This window comes from Oculina patagonica, chromosome 4 (assembly GCF_052425735.1).
Source record: "Oculina patagonica isolate OP01 chromosome 4, crgOcupat, whole genome shotgun sequence".
NCBI lineage: Eukaryota > Metazoa > Cnidaria > Anthozoa > Scleractinia > Oculinidae > Oculina > Oculina patagonica.
Window position 1 is genome coordinate 8699483 of NC_135761.1, and position 13636 is coordinate 8713118.

General features: G+C 38.3%; 1 long non-coding RNA gene and 1 pseudogene across 2 annotated transcripts; both read left to right on the forward strand.

Moving 5' to 3' along the window:
* The first annotated feature begins 848 nt into the window (after positions 1 to 848).
* On the forward strand, positions 849 to 13538 carry LOC144649427 (transmembrane prolyl 4-hydroxylase-like; annotated as a pseudogene). Its single transcript, XR_013569896.1, has 11 exons — positions 849 to 1173; positions 1722 to 1800; positions 2273 to 2404; positions 2680 to 2750; positions 3329 to 3390; positions 3887 to 3921; positions 4300 to 4465; positions 4752 to 4809; positions 9819 to 9958; positions 10684 to 10776; positions 12651 to 13538. The product of XR_013569896.1 is annotated as a transmembrane prolyl 4-hydroxylase-like (transcript).
* LOC144649464 (uncharacterized) lies at positions 7484 to 8087 on the forward strand. Its single transcript, XR_013569901.1, has 2 exons — positions 7484 to 7636; positions 7733 to 8087. It is a non-coding gene; the product is annotated as an uncharacterized LOC144649464 (long non-coding RNA).
* Positions 13539 to 13636: the final 98 nt, after the last annotated feature.

Below are 13636 nucleotides of genomic sequence, written 5' to 3' on the forward strand. Positions count from 1 at the left end.
GGTTGACGACGGTAAATGGAAGAAGCGAAGCCTGACTCCAGATTTGTCCTCCTTCCCACCGCTCCTCGCGCCCCTCCATTCTTCAATACCCTGAGGAGCCTCTGTTGTCGTAGGCTAACTATTCAACTATTAACATCCACATTTAATTACTTTAATGGTGTGTTCGCATCTTTTATACCTAAACAACATGTATTTAGTGTTAATGGGTCAGTTTCTTTATTCCCCGTTTCCCCGATAGGGAAGCCGTTTTAGAACATAATAGCAAGTTTCGAAATATTAACATTTAACTTGACCCCGAGGCTTTGGGGAGAAACGGAGCCTCGGAACCAAGTTCGAAACCTTCCTATTATGACAAAACGGGTACCAGCGGATGTTCTTTGAGATCATGGAGAGCAGACTGAACCTGCAGTTCTCTTCTTGAAGTTGCTAAGCAACGAAACACAACATGACGTTACAAATTTGATTGGCCTTGCATTGATGTCAACGGAGATTTGACAAAAAACGTCACTCCCCCCCCCCAACAACTCCCACCCCTTAATATCCCCGTATCCTGTTAATCAAATGTAAAACGTTTTACCACGAGGTCGAACTACTTTTCTGGTGCCTTTGAACTATTTTCTGGTGCCATTCGCTCCTTCTTTTGTTCCAATAATTTATTGCACTATCAGGTGTGATTTCCACCTGTTTTCTTTGCTCAGTTGAATTTATAACCGACGTCAGTTTAGTTCAACATTCCCTCAATCTTGTAGAAGCACAGCGTTTTGTACAGAAAACATCCAATCTTTTCATAGGGATGCTGGTTTTTATAAAAAGAAAAACATTTCTTTGGGTAAAGATAAAACACCGAGAACTCGATTAATTAATATTTATTACATAAGTGCAATTCACTGGTACTATGAAAGCACAGGAGGCAAAATAAAAATGATTATTTTGTCTTGAAAGCTATGAACAATGACTGTATTTAGTCTCCTAGTGACTTTCTATTTTCCAAGCCTTATTTTTGTTTTGTATGCCAATTGCGAAAAACAAGTTGAACTCAAGAAACAGGGCTACAATGTGTGTAGGTTTGTACGGGACGGTGAAAGTTGCGACTACCAAAAGTTCGATTCTCACGGAGATGAACCTTGTGTTATCGGCAGAAAGGCTGGATTGACGAGAATAAATGGCGTTAAGGTAGGACAATGAAAATAGTTAAATATTTTGAACTCGTAAATACATAACGAGAGGCTTTCAATTTGTATGATGTATTGCCGTTTGATAATCTACGAACCCTTTGGATTTCTCATACTAAATCATAGTCAAGGAGAAATCTGTACGTTTGGCTATTAAAGTACCAAAATTATTATATTTCCCAAGACACCTTCTAAATTTATAGGGGCATGAAGGTTTTTTGTATAAAAGTTTTAAAGGATGGTAAACACTTAGTTTATTTGCTTGAGCGAAGATCAGGAGGTCTCAAACTCGTTCCAGGCCTTCGGAGGATGGGGACTTGCTGCTTGCAAGCTTAGCTTGTCTTACAGGAACAGGGATCGCGGGACAATCGACAAGTGGTCATTGAGGTTATTAACGGGATTAGAGCCCACGACTCTTGTAAGATGCTTTACCCGAACTGAGCTATGAAGACTGAGGCAAATCAATAGGGTACAATCTACGACTGCTTCATCTACTAACCTTTATGTCTTCACGTTTCTTTAATTTAAAATGGCGTTCTACATTTTTAGGTTGGACATGTGGAAGAAATAGATCTTGGAGATGGAATTAAAAAACGTATAACAAGAGCCATGAAGCCTCTTTTGTTTGGTAAGCTTACTAAAATATTCGAGTATTAATATTGTTTAGCCTTTCAGTTGCCCAGTGTCTTTACGGTATATTTTTTACAGTTCTGCAAAGAAGCTACAGCAACCAGTTTTCACTTGTACTAAACTTTCTCTCGTGTCACGCTTTCGTTTGTGACACGCTTTTGCGGGTTCATCCCTTCTCGCGAACAAAAACTTGAACCTTTGGCACCCTGAGTAATTACGCTTCTGAAACCATGGTATTATTTCGTGCCATCTAAAAGAACCTGCAATAAACGTAATATCCGTGACATAGATATCAATTACAGGAATGACGTTTCTATTGTCGCAGGGCTGGGCCCATCGGTACTCTTTGTGGCCCTAGTATCCACCAGAGTATCTCCATTTTGGCGGTCTCATTCCCCTCCTTGCTGCCATCTAAGATTTGAACGTGAAGGTCAAACTTAGGTAACAGTTTTTTTTTATTTTTGGATTAGAAATCCCAAATTTTCTTTCTGACGAGGAATGTGATCACCTTATTCGGCTGGCGGAAAGCAAACAATTCATCGCCAGTGTGGCTCGTGGAGGACTTCAGTCTATGAGTGAATTTGAGGTTCCTGACATCAGAAGTAAGAACAAATTGCTTGCCTTTTTTGTTGGTTTAATGATGATGATGATGATGATGATGATGACGACGACGACGACGACGACGACGACGACGACGACGACGACGACGACGCCGACGCCGACGATGATGATGATGACGATGATGATGATGATGATGGCGATGATGATGATGATGATGATGATGATGATGATGATGATGATGAAGATGATGATGATGACTTTAGTAATACTGTAAAAGGGTTGGTTATAAATAATCAATGTTGCCTCTTTTTTTCAGGTGGACCTATGCAGGATGATTATTTTCATTATTGGGATGTCGACAAGAATGGAAAATTGACTTTGGAAGAGGTATGATCACATTCTTTTCTACTAAAAGCTTCATTTAGACAGAATATATTCCTACTAGTCTTTTTACCTTATGGTTCGAAATACTGTATCGAGAAGATGAAGTCTCATAACCTGCTGAAGTGTTAGATTTCACTCACTCGCTCACTCAAGCCCTTAGCCCCAAGTGGAGCATAGGCCACTGACGATTTCAGTTCTTCATCGGCTTTTGACCTGGGCTAGCCTTCCCAGTGTCGTCCAAGTGTGGCCCCAATTCCTCATTCCTCTGTTAGATTTCACTCCGGTAAAATGTCACCCCTCGCATTCCTTAGACTATGATTGGTCAAAAAAAAAATCTGCAATTTTTTAAAAAAAAGTCGAAAAGAGCTCAAAAATAAAAAGAAAATAATATTATAATAGCGAAAAACTTAAAGGCAAACAACGCAAAAATTGCAATAGCTAGTTTTAAACTTTTGGTCTTTAAAATGTACTGTGGACAAAATGCAAGTGGCTGTGTTTCCAGCTGTCTGGTGGTCATGTTGTAGTGTTTTTAATTGTACAAAATAAATTTCAATTATACTTAGATCTTTATATTTTGACAGGTGATGGGTTATGCTAAGAAGTACCAATACCTGATTCTAACAAAGAAAGACACATTGGAAATGTAAGATTGCAAGTGTATGTAACTGATTTAGTCCAAAGGTTTAAAAATACAGAACAAAAAAAATAATAGAATGAAAGTGAAAAAGCTTATTCGAGGTTAAGTCTGCGTTCAAACCTAGTGGTCGATACGGCCGGTGCTTATCTCCCATTCAGTCTGTAGCGTGAAACGATAAGGAGTACTTCTACTCCAAACTGGAGCCATGGCACAGTTACCCATATATCATCAACCCCCAGCATTTATTTTGCCGGTATCTATTTATTTACTAGAATGGAGAGAGGCACCGTGAGAACAAAATATTGAGTAAAGTTCTTCACTCAGTCGCTCGTCTATACCGTAACAACAATAAATTTAGACATCCTTTTTCCGCATTTCCGAAGACATACATTACGTTTTCGTTTACTTCAAATGATTACACTAATTCGTTATTCGTTCCCCTTGCTATTTCCCGCTCATGCAATGTTAATCAATCTTTGCATACTTTTCTTTATTTTTTCAGGCTTCACAGTGTGAATGTGACGGAATTAGACGATGGTATATGACATTCTTGCAAATATATAGATCATTTTAACTGTAAATTGAATCATTTTTGTTTCTATTGCACTGGGAAAGGATTGGTATACAAGCAAACTAAGATACGATCGGTAGCCGGAAAGATCAGTAACGTATGCGTAATTAACAGTGCTTAGAAAGTGGGGAGGTTTGGAGCAGTGTTAGTTGCTATTTTTCCCCTCAAATGTTCCAGAAAGTGAAACGGAAAACTATTTATTTTTAGTGCAACCTCAGCAATGAATGCCGTGTTGCTATGACAACTATAATATATGTGAACACCTTCCCCAACACTGATAAATTTGTTAACATTTTCGTAATAAGACTTAGCAGCTAAAACCCATAACTATTTTTTTTTCCAAGGATATGCCACCCTTGATGAGTTCAAAACAATGAATTCCTTAGGATTAATGGACTTGCTGACAGCAACCGCTTTGTCACACCCGCTACACAGATCCCGATTCAGTGATCAGACCTGGATTAACCAGAGAGCCTTGGAAGATCCAGTTTTAGACCAAGTAACAGAAAGGTATAGTTTACAGGTTAATTCCGGTTAGGCAAAACGCAGTCCATGTTAGTACTGTTTCTCGTAGATCATTGAATGACAAGCAAAAATCCGGGGAGGGGGAAGATGGTCGCGCGAAAATTGGGACGAGGTGTCAGTTTTGGGGTGGCCATTTTGTTCCGCTGTCAGGTCTTCGTTTCTTGCAGGACGCTCTTGTTTTTAGGCTGAAAATCAATCTTATTAGTTAAGTCGAAGAGTTATAAACTTACGCGTGCTTTAACTGACCATTTTATTCTTTTTAATTTTTCAGAGTTGTTGAACTTACCAGGCTTCCTCGGGAAATCATCTACGGAAGTGAAAGAATTCAGGTAATTGACCATTCCACGGCCCAGTCGAAACTTTGCCTGCAAAATGGGTAGAAATACTTCGGGAGAACTTATATTGTGTACATATAGACGAAACTGGCATAGGATGTCTTGGATGACTAGCAAACTGTGTCGAATAAAAATACTTTGTTTTGATTTATCGGGTTTGATTTACCGTGAAAATTTCAGCTATTGTAGGCTGTGTTCACACTTAGTGCCCAAGCACTGGTACCTTAGCACTTCACCGCGCGCGGTCAAACGTTTCAGGCAGCTTTTCTTTCTATTTCAGGGAGTTTCGTTCATTATGAAGTGTTAGTATGAGCAAGGGTAGATAAAATAGCACCTGAGTGTTAACATATTCCCATTTCCTCGGGTAAACGAGTGTTTTTACTTTTTAAATTTTCCGCATTCGAACCAAAGTGCTTTGACAAAATGGCGCCGACAAGTCCAGGTATCGCTATTTTCAAACAAGTAGAACTTTTTTAGTAAAGCTCCAAAAAACTTAGTAAATCGTCAGGATACCGGTAATGTATTGAAATTTGAACTGTGAAAATTAAAACCTTATCTTTGAAGTACTTTTCTTGTTTTTTGCATATTTCTGACGTTTGACCGCGGTCGACCTTAGCACCGGCAAATAAAAGCGCCGTATTCAGACACAGAAAACCAAAGTATCCGAGTACCGCTAGGTAGTACAAGGTCTCGACCTTGTCGGCTCGTGCCCGAATTTCTAGCGTGGGTACTTGAAAAAATGGCTTGTTCACATTTGTGCCCAGCGAGAATCGTACTCGGGCACCGTGCCCAGGCACCAAGAGTGAACACAGCCTTAGGCAACGTAAACACTACGGTTAGGGACTGGTCAAAAAGTACAGGGGGGGGGGGGGGGGTGGGCCGGAGCAGAAAGGGGGTGGGTCATTAGTTTATGAGCCCTCGAAAAGGGGTGGGTTATGTGATTTTGATCTACACGTAAGGGGTGGGTCATCTTATTTATTCACTAACTTTAAAAGTTAGTATTCATCAGTATATAAAATTGATAAATTTCTCCATGTGAGCAGTTTTAAATGAATTTCTAGCGATTTCAAAAGGCCCGAATATAAAAATTTCTTGGGGGAGCATGCCCCCTGACCCCCCTAGATGGCTTGTGATCATAACATCAGTTTTGCCTGTCTCTCTTCAACGTGCATACATTCATGCTGGGCTTTAGGCCTAACAGTAAAACCTTTAGCCAAACACTTCAGATATGAATGATGGACAGTGGTTGTAGTTTCTGTACGTTATTAATTTATGTATAAAAATATAAACTCTTCAATAATTGATTATGAATTAAGGAGGCTCGATGTAGTTTTTTTAGCGCTATAGGGTGGTCGTTTTTGAAATTGAAAATTATGTAGGAAGCCAATGTTCGGTTTTTCCCAAAATACACCATAATGATCAAATATGACCAAAGTTTTATTTTTTACTGGTCATTAAGTCACAAAGGTTACCATAGCAACGATTGACGTTTTCTTTTGTTTTCAAACTAGCTTGATTTTCTCGAAATCTAGATTGACTCTTGGTAGTAATTTTTTGATATGTTGAAGTTTATTAAGAGGCTGTGTCTGTAATACTGGTCTGCCCGATCTGGCTTGTTAAATAGATTTCGCTCTTTTCTAGTGTGTTGCAAGACTTTCATGTACTTATACTAAAAACACAATTCACTTGACCGGATCACTAATTTTTTTCGAGTTTTTAGGATTTTCGGTTCACCCGAACGAGCACTTGTAACGACCACAGTCAAGGCTTAAATTTACCACAACTTTGAAAATTAATTAAAAAAGAACTAACAACTTCTGTGCCAAACAAACACCACAGCCTGTTAAATTATGTCTTTTTAATTTATCACACCAACTTACACGAACATTGAGCTCGAATCAAGCTAGCAGCAAAACATTAACGACACCCCTATCACACACCTTGATGAAACACTTGAAAACGGCTCAGATTCAAACTTTATTTCTGAAAAAGTGAGGCGGTCTACTTCAATCAAACCAACGCAGCCGAAAAGTAGATGTAATAGAAAATGTTCCTATCGAAAAAAACCTTCTGGTATCGTCTTAATGAAATATTTACAGCTGTGTAAACTTGCCCAATTTCGAAGATCTTCATGTTTGCAGCCATTTTGAGGGACTCGTCAGGACGAGGAGTTTCATCAACTGGCCTCGCAGACATACCTCACACCATCAGAAATAAACAAAGATTAGATATAAATGCATTGCAGTTCAACTGACGAGAATAAATCGTGTTTAAAAATGGAAGCTCGACTTACATTTTGACTGTTACGGACGTACGGTTGTTACTATTGGAATTTCGCTCGATGATTCCACTAGAAATAACAATATTTGACATACAAACTTCGACTTGATGTAGCCTATGAATCAGCTCAAGGCAGTAACTTCGTGCTTTTCCTTCCTTACTGGCGTACAGCAAAGATTTTCCATCGCAAAACGTTGAACGCCGAAGAAACTGCCGAAGAAACGGCCTGTCGGTCACTACTTCATGTATGAGGCACTATAGGGTACACATACGGTACACAACGGTACTCCATACATGAAGTATATACCGACCAATCGATAAACATGTCAGTTTGGTGTTCTTTACCTGATGCTTGCTGTTTTGTCGTGAAAACAACTTCGCTGTACGCCGGTAAAGAAGGGAAAGCACGAGGTTACTACATTTAACTGATTCAAACGCTACATTCAGTCAAAGTCTGCGTGTCAAATATTGTTATTTGTTGTGGAATCATCAAGCGAAATTCGAACAAGAATGACCTTACGCCCGTAGAAATCGTTGAAATGTAAGTCGAGCTTCCATTTTTAAACACGATTTATTCTCTTTCAGTTGAACTGCAATGTATTTATATCTAATCTTTGTTTATTTCTGATGGTGTTAGGTATGTCTGCGAGGCCAGTTGATGAAACTCCTCGTCCTGACGAGTCCCTCAAAATGGCTGCAAACATGAAGATCTTCGAAATTGGGCAAGTTTACACAGCTGTAAATATTTCATTAAGACGATACCAGAAGGTTTTTTTCGATAGGAACATTTTCTATTACATCTACTTTTCGGCTGCGTTGGTTTGATTGAAGTAGACCGCCTCACTTTTTCAAAAATAAAGTTTGAATCTGAGCCGTTTTCAAGTGTTTCATCAAGGTGTGTGATAGGGGTGTCGTTAATGTTTTGCTGCTAGCTTGATTCGAGCTCAATGTTCGTGAAAGTTGGTGTGATAAATTAAACAGACATAATTTAACAGGCTGTGGTGTTTGTTTGGTACAGAAGTTGTTAGTTCTTTTTTAATTAATTTTCAAAGTTGTGGTAAATTTAAACCTTGACTGTGGTCGTTTTAAGTGTTCGTTCGGGTGAACCGAAAATCCTTAAAAACTCGAAAAAAATTAATGATCCGGTCAAGTGAATTGTGTTTTTAGTGTAAGTACATGAAAGTCTTGCAACACACTAGAAAAGAGCGAAATCTATTTAACAAGCCAGATCGGGCAGACCAGTATTACAGACACAGCCTCTTAAATTGACTAACTGTTGACGAAATTTTAGAAAAACCTGTAAGAGCGTTTAAGAGTAAATCAAGAATGGAGTTTTTTGTAACTTCTCGTAGTTTCCTACAATTGGCAGTCGATATATTTTAAAAAACCAAAGCAAAAACTCTCTCGCTTTTAGTTAATGGTCTTTGATGGTGTAAGTATTTATATTTCATTTTGAATGAATGCGTTTAAATATTACGAAACAATTAAAAAGCGCCTATTTCACATTAACACGGGATTTTTCTGAAAACTTCATTCTTGATTTACTTAAAAAAGCTCTTACAGATTTTTCTAACATTTCGTCAACAGTAAGTCAATCTACTAAACTTTAACATAGCAAAAAATTAATACCAAGAGTCAATCTAGATTTCGAGAAAATTAGGCGTGTTTGAAAACAAAAGAAAACGTCAGTGATTGCTATGGTAACCTTTGTGACTAAGTGACAATTAAAAAAATAAACTTTGGTCATACTTGATCATTATGGTGTATTTTGGCAAAAATCGAGGATTGGCTTCCATGTTAATTTTCATTTTAAAAACAACCACAACTAAAAAAACTACATCGAGCCCCCTTAATATTACATACTGTTTCAGTTTTTGCATATGTTTGTGTCTAAATTTCCCCATGGATTTTACACACAAATAAAAAAGGCTGAATAAGAAAATTCATCTTTCTTTGGTGTGTTAAAGGGGCTGTGTCACGGCTGATTTAAGTTTATTTTGTTAAGTTTTGTCAAATACTCGCTATGAAACTTAATGTTTGCAAAGAAATTACTTCTATGATTCTAAATAACAAAACCATAGCTTCGTTGCAGCCACATATGTCTCCTGAGTGTTATAATTTAAAGTTACAAGCAGACGAGATTAACTTTGAAAACTGATCCGCCGGACCATATTTCAAAAACCCATATCGCAATCCGTTTCAATCTTCGCCACTTTAGGCCATCCGTTCCTTCTTTTGTATTTGCTGTGTTATTGAAATGTTCCTTCACTGTTTTAAGAGATTATTTTTTATATTTCTTCGAATTTGATGGTCATTTCTCATGCCTAAATTTAGCTAAAATCCGTGACACAGTCCCTTTAAGAAATGGAAAAATACGTACATGGAACAGCAGTGTCCATCAGGGAAAATGTCTCTGTAGGGAATTTCACTCTTAAAGCTGAAGTCAAATAAAAAACCTCCAACCCCTAACAGATAATAAAGAAATGATTGGTCCCTTGATTTTTTAGCAAAGGGGGTGGGTCATGTAATTTTCAGCCCCCCTATCAGGGGTGGGTCAGACAGTTTTGAGCCAGAAGGAAGGGTTGGGTCACAAATTTTCGAGCCACTACTTTTCCAATTGCTCCCCCCCCCCCCCCCCCTGGTACTTGACCAGTCCCTTACTTTAATTTTTTGGCGATGGATTATCTTGTAGTGAAAAAAAAACCATGTTTGTCTATCACCAGGTTGTCCGTTATGGAAAACATGGTCACTACCACGCCCACTTTGATTCTGAAACTGAGACGAGAACGGACAAAAAGTGCTGCCACCTTTATGAAGATGTGGTAGGAGCTTTTCTAGAAGGCGAGGGCTGTAGACTTTGTAGGTAAGAGTCTTTTCAAGCTGACTCAGTGATATATGTAGACGCTGCATGCGCTATCAACACTTGAGGGTCTAAATGCGGTAGTGGCTATTACAGTTAACGGTTAATATTTTGGCTTTTTTTACAAGTAACGGTTTATTTCTTTCCGTAACAGTTAACCGAAGTATTAATCGTGTGTGTAGAATTTTCGAAAATTTAAGGTGGCTCTGAACCCCATGTACAGATTTTTTTACACTTTGCCAAAAGTTTTATCTTAACATGCTGATCATTATTCCATCATCAAAAAATGGGGTCACCGTGCCCGTTTTGGAGTTCAATAAGGGTGTTTTTTTTAACAGATTCTACTCACGGTTGCTGTGGTTACTAGTGACGTAACTAAAATGACCACAACTTGTTCAACAATGATTGGACATTTGTTTGATATTATCTGAATTGGTAAATATTTGTACTATTGAAAAAAACCTCTCCAACACTGCACTTCACTGCACCGAATTATTTAATCTGTTTTGTTTAATTTAATTTCTGTTTTTTAATTCGTAGTTATTCTTAATTATAGCTTAATTCATTTTTATACACTTCCAAGAAGTTTCTATTTTCTATTTTTGTATTTTTATTTCGTGGCGCACCTGAAAACTAGCTTTTTAGCTAAGTGTTGCTGACCACGTTAAATAAAGATTGTATTTGTATTGTATTGTTGTATTGTATTTGTTGTCTTTGCATTTAATTAGATATGTTACAGTCCTTTATTATACCTGAATGATGTCGAGGAAGGAGGAGAGACTGCATTCCCAATGGCAGACAACACCTCTCGTAACCTGGAGGTAAGATGCTTTATATCCAAGTGTAGGGGAATAGGAAAGAGAGAATCCCCGGGGGGTACCCAAAAAAGTTTAACACGGGGAGGTTACGCCCCGAGGTCTAGCCCCTTACCCTTTTATATACCATTTTGACAGAAATTGTACCAAAATGTATCCCTTTTATATACCTAAAAAACATAGCATAGACTTAGTACGGGATGTTTTCTTGTCATTTTCATGTAGCACTTAATAAATTAAAATAATACAGCCATAAATTGCGTCTGTTCGAAATGTTTTAATAAAAGGCTCTTTTAGAAACCTAAATAACAGATTTCCATAACCTTTCGTATACCTAAACTTGTGAAATCCCTACCCTTTTATATACCTGAAGCCTGAAAAATGGTACCCCTTTCGGGCGGAGCCTCCCCGTATAGGCCATTATAGGGAGTACCCCCCCCCCCCCCGGGGGGAACGAATGTGAACAAAATCATTATATACTGTATACCATTTGTGGTCTGTGGGATCCCATGGTCATATCTGAGCCTTGGACTAACAGCTGTGGTTATCGGCATGCAGCGATGTTGCCTGACCATGATAATGACACGCTCTGTAACTGTCATAAGCGAATCCTTTCGCAGCCAGAAACAGCAGTCAATAATAAACACTAAGTAAACCATTTACTTCACTCAGACTTGAAATACATGTACGACGAATGGAAATTGACATGATGAATAGATGAGTAGAAAAGTAATCGATGAGATGAGTTGAGAAAGAATTGAGTTGAGGTTTAAACTGAAAAATAAACAAAACCTGTGAAATATACAAATTGACAAGCAGCGATGAAAACAAGCGAAACCCACAAACTTACATTGTTCTGGCGCTGTGGCCGCCAAAGAGTTACTCTGATAAACAGTCTGGACTGCAGAAATCTCAGGCTCGTTAGAAAAATTAACGGTGAACAGTAAGCTAGCTACGAACGACGTTGAAAATTTAAATATAAACTATACAAAAATGCTAATGATGAATAACATCCAAAACTCCTATGGGAGATTCTTATGGGAATTAATAGCCAAAAAACAAAGTGCACCGGGTGTTAAATCCAACACGCCTTGCTAAGGCTTCAGTTTTTTTATCGGACAATCGAACGATCCGGGAGACTAGTGATTGGTAGTGTCGACAAGGATTTGCAAAAGGATCACTTAATCTTTTCGTTTTCACGTCTTTCGTTTTACTTTTTTTTTTACTGGTGGTTTAATTTCTTCTGAAATCAGAATTAATGTTTGATTTAATTTGAAAATTCTTTTTTTAACACTTTTTGTGTGAATTTACCGTTACCTACTTACGGTGCTCGGTTAGACTGTAAATCTATACCGATACAGATCACGTTATAAGGAAATATCCTTCATTTTTGCCCATTATATGAAAGTATAATCGGCTAAAATGAACGATTGTCATTTCTGTCGCCCTAATGGACAGACCATCTATTTTTGGAGGGGTTGGATCAAATTGTTTTCATGACAAACAATTTTCTTTTTTTTTTTTTTTTGGGGGGGGGGGGTCCGTGTCAGTTCAAACAATTTTTTCCAGCTGCATCTTCCTACAGACAATGTTTTTCGATGTCTGCAAACAAATTATTCGAGCTCTTTTGCTTTTGAGAACAATTTTTTCAGGACTTTTGATCCCCCTCCTCCAAAAAATTGTGGTCCCGTTCATCGGTATGTTTCCTGTGTCTCTTCCAAGAACTGTGAACCTAGACAAATAAACTCTGACAGTATGCGATTGTAGTGCCAAATAGTTGTTAGCCTGCAAAAACAGCCGCCTCGCCAAACCGGCCGGGAGCGAAGAGAGGCGGCTGTATTCGCAGGCTAAATAGTTATCCCCTTTTTTCTTTTCATTAGTTCCTGACTTCAAGCCGCGGGGATCTGGACTATTTCAACCTCAGCCACAACTGCCACCAGGGTCTGGTGATCAAACCACGAAAAGGAACAGCTATCATGTGGTACAATCACTATTTAGATGAAGAAAGTGGCTGGATGGGTCCAAGGGACGATTATAGTTTACATGGAGGATGTGATATACTGAAAGGAGAAAAATGGATTGCCAATCTGTGGATAACTGCGCCTTACAAAGATGGCGCCCATCTTCCGAGTTCGTGGCTTGGAAAGTTTGATATTATTTAGGACTCAAAAATAACGAACTACCCGTTTAGACTATAAAATTCTTGTGAAACCCCTTTTGTCACATGTAAAGGAAACGAAAAAGCTTTTTCTATAGAGCAACCAGAATTGCTGTAATTAGACCTTTTCAATTGCATAAGACAAAGCCGTACGTATTTTTTTCAGTTCAGTGCTAGCATCCTTTTGTAATCATTATCCATATAGCTAGCCGAAACACTTAACGCGACGTTTCTAAACAATGGTTTGTAATTGGTAACTGGAATGTATCCTAAAATTTCAAAGGTTAGGTTGAAGAACAAGGAGGTAATTCAAATTTTAGGATAGCGAGTGGTGGCCGTAGTGTTTGATTCAGAAGCCTTCCTAGCCGGCGGTTGTGCAATGGCGAAAATTAACTTCAGTTGTGTAAATGTTTGTCCATTATTTTAGATTGCGCTTTTTTGGAGTTTTGCGAGACTGTATTTCCAAAATTATTTTATGCTTTTTACGAGGTGGAAGTATAAAATGTTATTGATTAAACTCTAATCACAACAAGAAATAGGTTTTTTGTTTTATTGTATAAAATAAATCATCTCGTTGTGTACGAGGAAAAATGATCGTTGCGACTTGTACTACACTTAAAAGTACGAAAAGCATACGTCAGCAGTCGATTCCTTTACAATTGCGCAAGGCAAATGACAGAAACTACGAGCGCGCGCGCCTGGGAAAAG